This window comes from Equus quagga, chromosome 2, assembly GCF_021613505.1.
Source record: "Equus quagga isolate Etosha38 chromosome 2, UCLA_HA_Equagga_1.0, whole genome shotgun sequence".
In the NCBI taxonomy this organism is placed as follows: Eukaryota; Metazoa; Chordata; class Mammalia; order Perissodactyla; family Equidae; genus Equus; species Equus quagga.
In genome coordinates, this window is record NC_060268.1 from 92,938,361 (window position 1) to 92,950,995 (window position 12,635).

A 12,635-nucleotide genomic window follows, 5' to 3' on the forward strand; every position below is an offset into this window, starting at 1 on the left:
GGCCCTGTGGCCGAGTGGTTAAGTTCGCATGCTCCCCTTCAGCAGCCCAGGATTTGCCGGTTCGGATCCTGGGAGCGGACCTACACACCACTCATCAAGCCATGCTGTGGGGGCATCCAAAATGGAGGAACTAGAATGACTTGCAACAAGGATATACAACTATGTGCTGGCGCTTTGGGGCGAAAAACAAAAAGAGGAAGATTGGCAACAGATTTTAGCTCAGGGCCAACCTTCTTCACCAAAAAAAAGAAGAAAGAAAGAAAAAAAAAGTGTATATGTCTTACTTAGATCTTAGTCTCTAAATACCATTCTCCACTAAAAGGAACCACAGCTGCTGAGAAATGGCCGATCCAGGGCTGAGACAGACGAGTGAGGAAGATATCAGAGACTATGGGGCCAGAAAAAAAGGACACAGGAGCCAACCTGAAGGAGCTCTCTCTGGCCAAATATGGAATGATTTGAGCACCAAAAAAAAATAACGCAAATATGTTAAAATCCATATCTGCAAATTGGAAGAGGAACTTGTGATCAAAAGATGAAAAGCTAGCTCAAAACCATGTGGCTTCTAGAGGTTTCCTTTATTTAAAAAAAATGGTGCTTCCATTGTCTCTTAAACCTGGATGTTTTCATTTTTCTTTAGTGTTACCAACAATGGGGGAAAGGAAGTTTGCATCATCTTTGCTGAGCTCCTATATTAAAGCTGTTCCAGATAGACAGCCAGAACGAGGGTACACAGTGAACACACAGTCATCATCAAACAAACCGTGACGGTACACGAGAGCTGGGACGGCTGCAGCTCTCACATGGGAAAGAGAGAAGGAGAGAGCAACGTGTGAACAGGCGGAACAGACAGATCCATCCAAGGTAGGGCGCTTCAGCTGGATTCTTCTTATAATCGAAAACTCAACTCAAATGAGTTTAAAAAGTGAAAAGAAGTTATTGCATCATATAATCAAGAATTCTAGATGGTGCTACTCAGAGCATGGTCCGTGGAGTGGGATGGCTCACAAGCTGATTGTTCCTGGTCCATAATGAGATAGCACCCCGTGCATGAAATAACCCTGTGCATGATCATCTTTCTGCAGACTTCCTTTCCTCCATTGTTGATAATGCTGAAGAATAATGAGAACACCTGGGTTTAAGAGGCAGTGGAAGTACTACTATTTATAAGGGAAACCTCTAGAAACCATATGGTTCTTTTTTTTTTTTTCCTGAGGAAGAGTAGCCCAGAGCTAACATCTGTGTCAACCTTCCTCTACATTTTATATGTGGGACACCACCACAGCGTGGCTGGTGACTGGTGAGTGGAGTAGGTCCATGCCCGGGATCTGAACCTGGGAACCCAGGCCTCTGAAGTGGAGCATACGGAACTTTAACCACACGGCCACAGGGCCAGGCCCACTATTCATTTTTATTGTATGTTACAAAAATATCGGTCAGTAAGATATAAAATATAAAAACTGGAAACGAAAAACAAAACTGCTTTTGTCATGGACAGTGTGAGAAACACTGGCCTGACATGGTGATTAGCAATCCTGGCTGCTCGTTACAGTCACCTGTGAGTTCTGACAATGCCTCATACTGGAGCCCATTCCCAGAAATGTTGATTTAACCGGTCTTGGGCGGGGCCCAGGCAGGGGTACCTTTAGAGACTCACCAGGTGGTTCTTATGTGTCGGCAGAGCTGAGAAGTGGCCGTCTGGATTTCAGCTGGCCTCAGATGAGGCTCGATGCGGACGTCCAGAATGTCACCAAGGACCTGTGTTCTCATAGCACTCAATGCTTATATTCAAAAAGAAGAAAGAGCTCAATCAGTGACCTCAGCTTCTGCCTTAAGAAACTAGAAAAAGGTGAGTAAGTTAAGTCCCAAGTAAGCAAGTGAAAGGAACTGACAAAGACCAAAGAGGAAATCAGTGAACTGGAAAACAGAAGAACAATAGGGGAAATCAATGAAACCAAAAGCTGGTTCTTTGAGAAAATCAATAAAACTGATAAACATCTAGCCAGACTGACTAGGGAAAAAATAGAGAAAACATAAATTACCAACATCAAGATTAAGAGAGGGGACATTACTACAGATTCTATAGACATTAAAAGGATAATAAGGGAATATTATAAACAACTTTATGTCACTAAATTCCATAACTTAGATAATACGGACTTTCAGTTTCCTTTGAAGTCTCAAACTCCCAAAGCTCACCCAGAAGATGCAGGTGACTTGAATAGCCCTATATTTATTAAAGAAATCAAATTTGTAGCTAAAAAAACCTTCTCACCAAGGAAACTCCAGGCCCAGATGGCTTTACTGGTGAGTTCTACCAAACATTTAAGGAAAAAATAATGCCACTTCTACACAAAGGCTTCCAGAAGAACGAAGAGGAGAGAACACTTGCCAGCTCATTGAGTCCAGCATTACCCTGACACCAAAACCAAAAGCATTACAAGAAAATACACAGAAATCCTTAAAATCCCGACACCCACCAAATTGGCACCCTTTCTGGAGACAGTCGTCACTTGCCGCCTGCCCCTCCACAGCTCTTGTGAAAAGAAGTTACCCCAACCCAGGACGGGCCCTGAGATGGCCTTGAAATGTGCTACATGATTTTCTCCCCCTGGGTCCAGATGTTTGGACCCAAGGGCAGCCATTTAACTTACATCTGGAGGCTGGCTTGCAAAAGCGTGCTGGAACCCAATCAGATGCCCTTCTCAGGAGGCTGATCCAAGAGACTCAAAGGGAAAGAACACTTGACCGTGGGAGCTGAGGATGGAGACTCATTTTGACTCAGCAGCTCTGGCAGCTATATTGGAACCATGAGGCAAAGCAGAGGAAAGGTGGGTCCAAAGAGGAGAATAGGGCAGATGCATAGGCACCGGCAGAAATTGCCCGAGAGAAGGAGCAGGCAAGCGAGCGAGCAACGAGGGAATACCTCACGCTTCTGTCCCTTGTGAGGCCTAGCTCATCAGATTCTTTTAGATTCATGTAAGATCCTTTATACTTGAGTGACACTGAGAGGGACTTCTGTTTCTTAAAGCCAAAACCACCCTAAGTAAACAAAATGCTCCACGAAACCCCCAATGTGGCTATCTTTGGAGATAAGATCTTAGGAGGTAATTAAGATTAAACAAAGTCATAAGGATGCGGCCCTAATCTGATAGAATTGGTGTTTTTGTAAGAAAAAAAGAGACCAGAGCTCTCCCTTCCCAGCCCACCCCCAACCCCCACACAAAGAAGAGGTCACATGAGCACACAGTAAGATGGCGGGCACTTATAAGCCAAGAGAAGAAGCCTCAGCATGAAAGTTGCCTTGCTGGCACCCAGATTCCAGCCTTTGAAACTGTGAGGAAATAAGTTTCTGTTGTTCAAGGCACCCAGTCTATGGGATTTCGTTATGGCGGCTCAAGCAGACTAACATACCGTGTGACCCACACCTACCCTTGGTGGGAGCCGGGGCAACTGGCCCACAGTACAAGCAGGTGGCCTGTGCCCAGCGTGGGGCGGGAGGAGAGTGCCAGCAGCACAACCCGGAGGGAGGCTGTCCCTGTGGCCACCAAGTCCAGGCCACTTCCAAGCTGACGTGGACATATTGCAAGGAGACGACTGATAAATTTGGAACTATAGTTAAATGTCAACCAGCCTCTCACTCATCTGTCCCCTAGGAAGTGCTCCAAGATGTGCCAACGATCCAAGAGGGCTTTCCTTCCATTTTCCTGGTCCAAACATGAGCCTGGAGGGTAGACCCACCTGAGCACTGACTTGTTAGGAAAAGCTAACCCCTCCCGGGAGGATGGACTCAGCGCCATTCACCAGCCAGGTTACACTGGAGCACTTCCGGAAAGAGCGTGCCGTCTTGCCATTGCTTCACTCGGGTACTGAACGGCAGGCCCTGCTCGCTGGGATACTGCAGACACCTCGGCCCAGAGTAGCTGGGAGGGGTCAGTCCTGATCCAGCCCCCTTCCTCTGTCACTGCCCTATGGGTTGTCCACTCACAGACTTCTGTGTTCTATGGTGGCCACTCACTAACCTTGTCCTCCTTGTGTCAGAGCTAACGGATCAGCGACCGAGAGCTCCTGGTCTCCGTCTCTGCAGTTGGGTGTTTCCATCTCTAAGGGAGAGTTTTCATGCCTTGTTGGTTGCTTCCATGATTTCTCCTTCTATTTGCTTCTGCAATGCTGCGAGGCAGCCCCTTCACCTGCCCGCCGTGACCCACCCAGAGGCCTGCCCTCCTGGGGCTGCCATGGTGGGAGGGGGACGGGGAGTGGGTGCCTCCAGGCAGGGGGAGGGGACTCAATCAGAGAAGGACCCGCGGGGGCTTCAACTCTCTTAGTAACGTCTGCTTCGTTTACTCACACTGGGTGATGGGGACGTGGGCGTTCTGTATTATTCTTTATGCCTTTTTGTATATCATGATTCATAAAAGCCTTGTAAAAAAAGGTTAATACAAAGGAAAGTGGGTATCTATGAGTGTTATAAAGATAGCAGAGCAAAATTCACACGGCGCTGTGGTGCAGAGACAACCATCTCCCTAATGCAGCTGAGCACCACCTCCCCAGCAGAGCCCCAAGACCGACAGCAACACCTCACAGGCTGAGCTGGAGAAGGTGCTGGAACTGCTGTGCAGTGGGTCCAGAGTCCTGGGAAATGCTGCCCTCAGCGCAGAGAACGAAGCTCGGCAGTTTGCATGCACCGCAGACGCTGCAGTCTCCATCAGGAAGTTTGGGGCTTCTCGTTGATCTGAAAAGGAGGCGCCTGGTGGACATGATTGGGCTGGGAAAAAACCAGCAAGCATACAAACAAAAAAAAACCCACCCCTGTTTCTGGTCCTTGGGCGACCATTAAATGTTCTACCACCATGGAGGAAGGGACAACGGATGTCGGGGCCCCCACACTAGGGAAAAGGTGTGTTTGTGTGGGAGTGTGTAGGGGAGAGGTGCGAGATAGACAGCTTAATCTTCATTTTCCCTAGTAAGGGGTAGAAATCAGTAGATCATCGTTCAAACTGAAAAATCAGTCAATAGTCATAAAAGCATGTTATTGAGAATGATGGAGGTAATTATCAAAAGAACTAACCAAAGAGTCTGGACTTTGCGGGGCTAGCCTAGGACACTGTTGCTGTTTAACCGATGTTTATTGTACAACTGACCAAATACAAATTAAATTAGGAAAATAAATAAAACAGATCAAATCAGAGCGGCTCTGTCTGGGCTGGGAGGGCAAACCCCGGCCCCAGCCCACCCCTGGGACTTTCACAGCTTAATTTGAAACTAGACAAACCACCGTTTCAAGATATTCCCAGGAAACAAGAGGGAACCGCCAAACGCCTTGGAGGAGAAACAGACCCTTGAACAACAATTAGTCTCTGTGATTCAGGACGGGAGAACTTTGCTGCGTTCCGTTTCTACAAAGAAGCTGGGCAGACATCTCCCTTTTGTAGTTTATTCAGCTTTCAGAATCTAGAAGCAGCTGGAGTCTCCCTCCGTAGCTGTAGTCCCTGAAACCTAAGAATTGTCATTGGCCCCACGTTTAAGCAGCTGTGTCTTTCTGAGATGTCTTCTCCTGGCTGAAGATGTGCCTTCCCGGTCCTTCACAGGGATGTGAGGAGGGGGTCTTGAGAAAGAGCACAGCAAAAAGCTTCTTGCCCAGAGCCGTCTCTGACAGTGTGTAGAATTTTTCAGACACAGTCTTGGCTAATTTAAATAAAAGAAACTGCACATTTTGGTTAGGTCCTTCCTGGGCCAAGTTTTTACATAGATTTCCAGCAATGTCAATGCATGGTATACAATGATAGTCTCTTTAAATTAGGAAGAGGCTGCATGAAGATGTGAATGCAGTTGGAAAAGCTTTCAGCCTGAATCATGTAGAACAGGGAAGTATTTTTACTACATTATTTCAGAGTCACGTGTGAACAGTCACACGTGACTATGTCCTTTTTAAGCCTTAGGAATTTATATATTTATAAAATCTGCAAAAGGGAGCATTACATGTGGGGTCTGCCCAGGGATTTCCAGGAACACCTTTTTGGGGGGTTTGTAATGTAGAAGAATTTTTTGAGGTGTGTCCCAAAGGTTGCCTCTTTATCTGAGAACTCTCACACCCACTGCCAACCCCAAGGGTGGGCCCTGCCCGCTCCCCCATATGTTCATGCTCACTAAGTTGAGCCGTATGACAGTCGGGGGGTCTGACCCAGAGGAAGCACTCCAGCAGCTGAGCCAGTCGCCTTCTCTGCCCTGGGGATTTGGGTCAGTTAGTATAGGCACCAAATTCATTAGGGTTATGAAAAGACCAGCCATGTTTCAACAGAGAGGAAAAAGCCGGTCTGCAGAGAGACCAAGCGAGGAAAAAGCAGGTGTACCGGGAAGCAGAGATGAGAGATGCTGGGTCTTGAGTCAGATCATCAGGCAGAGACCGACAGAGGCCAGGAGACAGCAAGACCAAGCGACAGGCAAATGGAAGGACAAAGAGACAGAAACGCAGTAAGAGAAAAAAGAGAGGACAGAGAGACACAGGCGCATAGACTGAGAAAGACGAAGCGGGTGGGAGACTGTGCCTGGGCTCCCCACACGTGCCCCCACCCCCAGGCGGGCTGCTCCTCGTTCCAGGATCCCAGAGCCGGCCCTGCCATCATCAGGTAAATCGTTACTCTTTCTTAACCTGGTGGACGAAACTCTGTCCCTTTTGGCACAATTCCTGGGTGAGTCAGTCATCAGACAGTTCTCGGGAGTGAAAGAAGCTAGGGCTGCTGTTTTGTGTCTGTTCCGATCATTTATTTTTATCTTTTTTAGGAGGAGGGGGCATCCAGTGCTTTTTTCTTCTTTTTTCCCAAAGGGAAGGGAATTAAGCATGTCAGTCAGTATAATAAAATTCACGAAGTACATCTCTTTGTTCAGACAATGGTATTTTTTTCCTATCTCCAGTCATTAAGTCATTGCTGCTGTAGGAATGACACTTAAGTGACTGGGTTTTTATTTTTGTCCCCAAGGGACAAAAAGTACTGCCTACTTTCTCACTGTGCACAGGGTGGGTGATGTGTCCAAGGCGATTGTTCCAGAGCTTCAGAGAGCTGGGAACGGTTGACCTGTGTAGAGACCAGCGTTGGCCATCTCTGTAGAGTGAAACCCCACCAGCTTCTAGCGCACAGTAGGTACACAATAAATACAACTGAAAGAATGGACAAGGGACGCACATGAGTGCTCGTGGATAAACTGGCCACAGTAGCCCAAGCGGGAGGAAAGGAGCGGTGTGGGGACCTGGGCTTCAGGAGTCTCCTCCGTTTCCTTTCCTGCCATGTGGCAGGCTGAGTCACCTGCCCACCTGGACAGAGCTGGGGAGGGTCCTGGGCTGTGCCTGCCCTGGGACCCTGAGGCTCAGGAGGAAGGGGAGAGAGTAGGCTTCTGTTCACTGCTGGTGTGGCTGACATCAAAGCACAAAAGACTGCTCCAGGTTCAGAGGGGTCCAGCTCACTAGGGTGGGGGCCCCTGGGGATCTGCGGGAGGGACCTGGGCTGCCATTCCCTCATCACAATGAACGCCGTAGGCTGGGCTCTGATGGTGTCATCATAGTCATCATGCTGTGTCCACTGTCCCTGCCCCAATTCTGCAGGGGGAGGGGTGCCCAGTCCCAGCCCCCGTCCTACCCCACCGCGCAGAGTGATCACAGGGTCACAGCCCAGGGTCAAGGAGTCTGCAATGTCACAGCTGGAGTTGCCAGTGGCAGGCTGGGCTGCAACCTGCGCAGCTGCCCTATGGGGCAGATGGAGGCTGCCCTGCCAGCCCTGCTGCTGCCAACGTAAGGCAGCAGGCCAGCCTGCCCTCTGAGGGTTGATTCAATCGTTCTTTCACTTATTCGTTGACTGACTGCCTCCTCCCCCTGGAACCCAGAACCCAAGGCCCAGGAGAAGGGGACAGGCGGCCCACAGACGGCAGTCCATCAGCGTCAGCAGACTGACGAGAGCTCTCGCTTTCCAGGTCCTTTAGTCTGCTTTCACTCAAGGCCCCTGAGGCCATTTTCCTGAGGTTCTGGGTCTGAGGTTGCCTTTGACTGTCTTCCGGGCTTCGGGTTTTGGGCACCTGGGAGGCACATGTCCCCTCAGTGATTCTCCAGTTTTCACTCTGTTGTCTCAGGTGATGACTGTTGCAGTGTGAAGTTCAAAGCTGTTCCAATTATCAAGATTTTTGAAAGTCATCCAACTGTTTTTTGTTTGAAATTTGGGAGAAGTCTTTATTTTTCCATCGGGTTTAGGGATTTCACCAGGCTAGATCTTCGAGTCAGGGTGGCTTCTCATTTTCATTGGTATGAGATGACCCATCCCAGTCCATTAGAAAGTCTTTCATTCATTTATCTAACAGATATTAAGGGCTTACTCTGAGGGAGGGAGGGAGAAGGAGTGAGAGAGAGAAAATAAGCTTTGATTATTGACTGTGTTCTACTTGATTTATTCAGAAAGACTAGGAATTTTTCCCCATATTTTATCTTCACACTTTATCCTAAAAGTCTGGTCTTTTCCCTAGCTTTTCTTTCATCTCTCCATTAATCCTCCCCATTTGCCACATATATTTCTCTTGTCTGTCTTCTGTTTAATCACCCAGTCTCCTGTAATCCTATTAATCACAGCTTCCAGTGACAAGCTAAAGCAATGGGGCCCCCGGTTCCCCCGCACTGTCCTTGTCTAATGGCCCTGAGAAGAAGGAACAGTTGTTCTCTAAAATCTTCTCTCACTTGGTGTGAGAGATCCTTTTCAGAGAACAGGGTTATCCATACAATTTCACTGCTTTCTTCTTTTACTTCTGTGCTGGGGGCTTTCTGACTGGGATCAGATTAATTTTCTTCCTCTCATATTCAGACTCCCTTGCCATTGATGTGTAAATCCAATAAGAGTAAGTGGACTTTTTTTTTAAAACAATCACTAAACCTTGTAGTATATGTGTGTTCAAAAGGGAGGAAAGAGAGGAAAGAGAAAATGAGCGGAGGGGAGAGAGGATCCTGTTTACCACTCTACTCGAAGAGTGCAGGCCCCACACGAGCAGAGATAGAAGATGTGATGGCAATCTGTGCTTCTCTTAGTGGGTCTGGGGTCCCATGTGCCTCTTGTACTGTGAGCATCTCAACGTGAGAATGTGATTCCGATGTCTAAAGATGTGTATTTTTCATATGACAAGACCCATAAGGCAAACCAACTACTTCATCTGGTGCTCAAGCAAAGAAACAGCCATCCATCCCCACTTGGAAGGGAAAACTGGCTGAAGTGGATATTTGATAGGTGATACTGTACAGTAGAGATGTTTGGGTAATTTAAGGAGTTTTCGTGAGTAACTGACTATATGGGATAAAGTCTTACCTGGAGATTTTAGAATCCAATCCTCAGATAAGATGTGACCCCATTGTACAAGATACGTCAACCACGGTGTCGGGGATGCCACAGCTCCTTCTGGTTGAATAAAGTGGACAGGCACCTCTCCTCATAGCCTCTAATTTACAGGTCCCCTGACAACCTATGACTTGGTCCAAATAGACAATATGAGCCAGTCAGATTCCTCATCTCTGAAATTGGGGACAAAGAATGAGGCAGTTAGCCATGGGAGCTGAGACTTGAATGTCACACACTGCCATTTCTGCAATGTCCCATCAGTTGCACAGGTCAGCCCTATTCAGTGTGGGAGAGGACTTCACAGACACAATTCATTAACACTTGTGGGCACCTGTGACATTGCAGGCACTGTTCTGGGGACTGAGGAGGCAGGGATGAAGAAGATTCCTGTTCTCATAGTGCTTACCCAGAGGGGTGCTCTCAGCAAGGCATAAATAAATACGTGAGCAAGAGGGTCAGAGAATAGCAGAAAACCCTAAGTTCTGGAATGAAGCCATGAATTCTTTTTGCAAGTAACTATTTCCTTTTTGAGAAACCTCTTGGCTTGCTTTTGGGTTCTGTTGTTATCTGTAAGTTTAAGCATGGAGGAAGGGCTGATGATGAGGTTAAGTAACCAACGGGGTAGACTAAAGAGGATGTATGTCAACAATTGACTTTGGCTTCCCCAAACCAGGGAATACTCTGCCTCTATTTTGAGAATTCCTCACCTTATGGACTCACCCCTCCATACGGTGGAAGCCAGATGCTTTCCCAGCCTTGCTTACAGAATGGGCCGAGCATGCAACTTAAGAAACCACCACTCAGATGCGCCTGCATGAGGCTAAGTGACACTGAGAAGCAGGTGCCAAGGAATCCTTCCTGGCGAGGACGGCAGCAGACCCATCCAGCTCTGAGAGGCAGCAGCAGCAGGCATCCCAATGGGGGAACCGTCTTCAAGTGCCCACCAGGGCAAATGGCAGTGTGTGTGCACTGGGGGCTATTTGAGGACCGGTCCATGTAAACAGCTTCCAAGCCTAGTTTTCTGCTTTCACAAGGATTTTATAAGGCACCTAATATCCTTTAATAAATTCCTCTTCAGCTTCCACCAGCTAGAGAGGAGTCTGTTGCTTGTAAGCAAGGTCTCTTACTGGTATGTGGAGGGAGAAGGGCAATAATCCAATGAGTGAGATACTTTCCGACAGAGGTCCTGCTAGGAAGATGTTAACACAAGGAGATGTGAATGGAAACGGAGCATCCCTTTGGAACTGACTGCACTTGTAAATACATCACACGGCAAGTCAGAACATGTAAATTGAGTAGTAGCTACAAATTTGTGACAGTGGAAACACATACACACACAAGGTGATGTGAGAGAAAGTGACAGGCAGGGGTGGGGGCAACTTTTGATAAGGTGGTCGAGATACCTGTCTGAAGGGGTGACATTTGAGCTGAGACCTGAAAGATGAGAAGGAACCAGCCATGCAAAGATATGGGTAAGCAGACTTCCAGGCAGAAGGCACAGAAAATATAAAGGACGAGCTGATGATGTTGAGGGACAGATGGAAAGTTGGAGTGTTTGAAGTTTAGTGCAGGTGGGTGAACAAGGACACGCTGAGATGGAAAGCGGGTAGGAGCCAGTTCATGCCAGGCATTGCCGACCACGGCCAGGCATTTGTATTTTATTCTAAGAGTGCTGGGAAGCCATTAGAGGGTTTTAAACAGGGAGTGATATGGTACCCATGGTCCCCCGAGGATCCTGACTTCCTGGTATTTACAACTTTGTGTAGCCCCTCCCACACAGAATACAGCTGATCTGTGTATGTACTAAGATATTGCAGAAGTGACAACATGTGACCTTCCAGGTTAGGTCATGAAAGACATTGTGACTCTGCCTTCCTATGTTGGATCACTCTCTCTGGGGAAGCCAGCCACCATGTTGTGAGGACACTCAAGCAGCCCTATGGAGAGGCCCACTGCTGTGGCACTGAGGCCTCATGCCAACAGTCTTGCAAGTAAGACATCTTGGAAGTGGATCCTCCAGGCCCATCAAGCCTTCAAATGATTGCAACTCCAACCAACATCTTGCCTACAACTTCAGAGGAGGCCCTGAGCCAGAACCACTCAGCTAAGCAGCTCCGAATTCCAGATCCGTAAGTGCATGAGATCATAAATATTTGTTGTTCTAAACCACTGAGTTTTGGGGTAATTTGCTGCCTCTTTCCATTGTTCACAGCTGGTGTCTGTTTGTTTGGCGGGTGCCCATGCTTTAGAAGTTGTTAGGTATTTTGACTATCAGCCCTGAGTAGGAGTGATGACACAGAGAAGAGTCACGAGTAAGATGAGACCAAATGGTGGAGGCAGAGAGAAAAGCATCTCCCTGGGGAGGGATGACTCACTGGTGCTATTTGCAGGAGGACAGAGCAAAGATCTGCAGCCCAGCTTGACTGCAGTCTTGGCTCTTCCTGCATCCGAGTTGTTTTCCTGGGTTCCCAAGTTTCCGTGTCCTCATCATAGATGCCCCACGACTTGGGGTGAGACAGGTAATTTTCTTCCTTGTTCCATTCAGAGCAATTGTGAACCTGATCTTGGAGGCCTGGGCAGTTGTCCTGGTTCCCTTTCCTGGGCTGGGTGCTCAGCCCAGATAAGAGCACTGGGCAAGGGCCAGCGGCAGGAGCTGCCTTCCTTCTCCCTCCTCCGTGCAGTTGTGGCCACTCCAGCCAGGTGTGATGGAGGTTGTGTGAAGGGAATCCACTCCTTCGTCTCTTCCCATTGGAGGGGCTGGACCATGTGGATTCAGGATTCAGAGCTACGCTCCTCCATTTTTGCTCTGGCTGTGCCTGAGAGTTTGTTTGGGCTGATTTCAAGGACTTTTTACTGGGATTTAGGGAGAGGAGATGCTGGAATTTCAGCTCACTCTCATAATTTCCCGAAAATCAGACACAGCATTTCCCCCCTTTTTGGCATTTAATTTAAAAAGTATTAAATAGAAAAAATTCAAACAATATAAAAATAAAAGGTGAACTCCCCTTTCTCTTCCCACTCTCTGATTGTTCAGATTATCTCCAGCTTTTCTCTAATACAAACAGTTCGGTGAGGAGCATACTTCACTTATCCATGTACTACTGAGCAGGTGTCTCCAAAGAACAGATGTCTGGAAGTTTATCTGCACATTTTACATCTTGACAGGTTCTTCCAATGGCCTTCAAAAGGCTGTCCTGGCACAGAACGCCCCCAGCACACAGGAGCATTCCTTTCTTTTCGCCAATGCTAGATATTACCAAATTTCAAATTTGC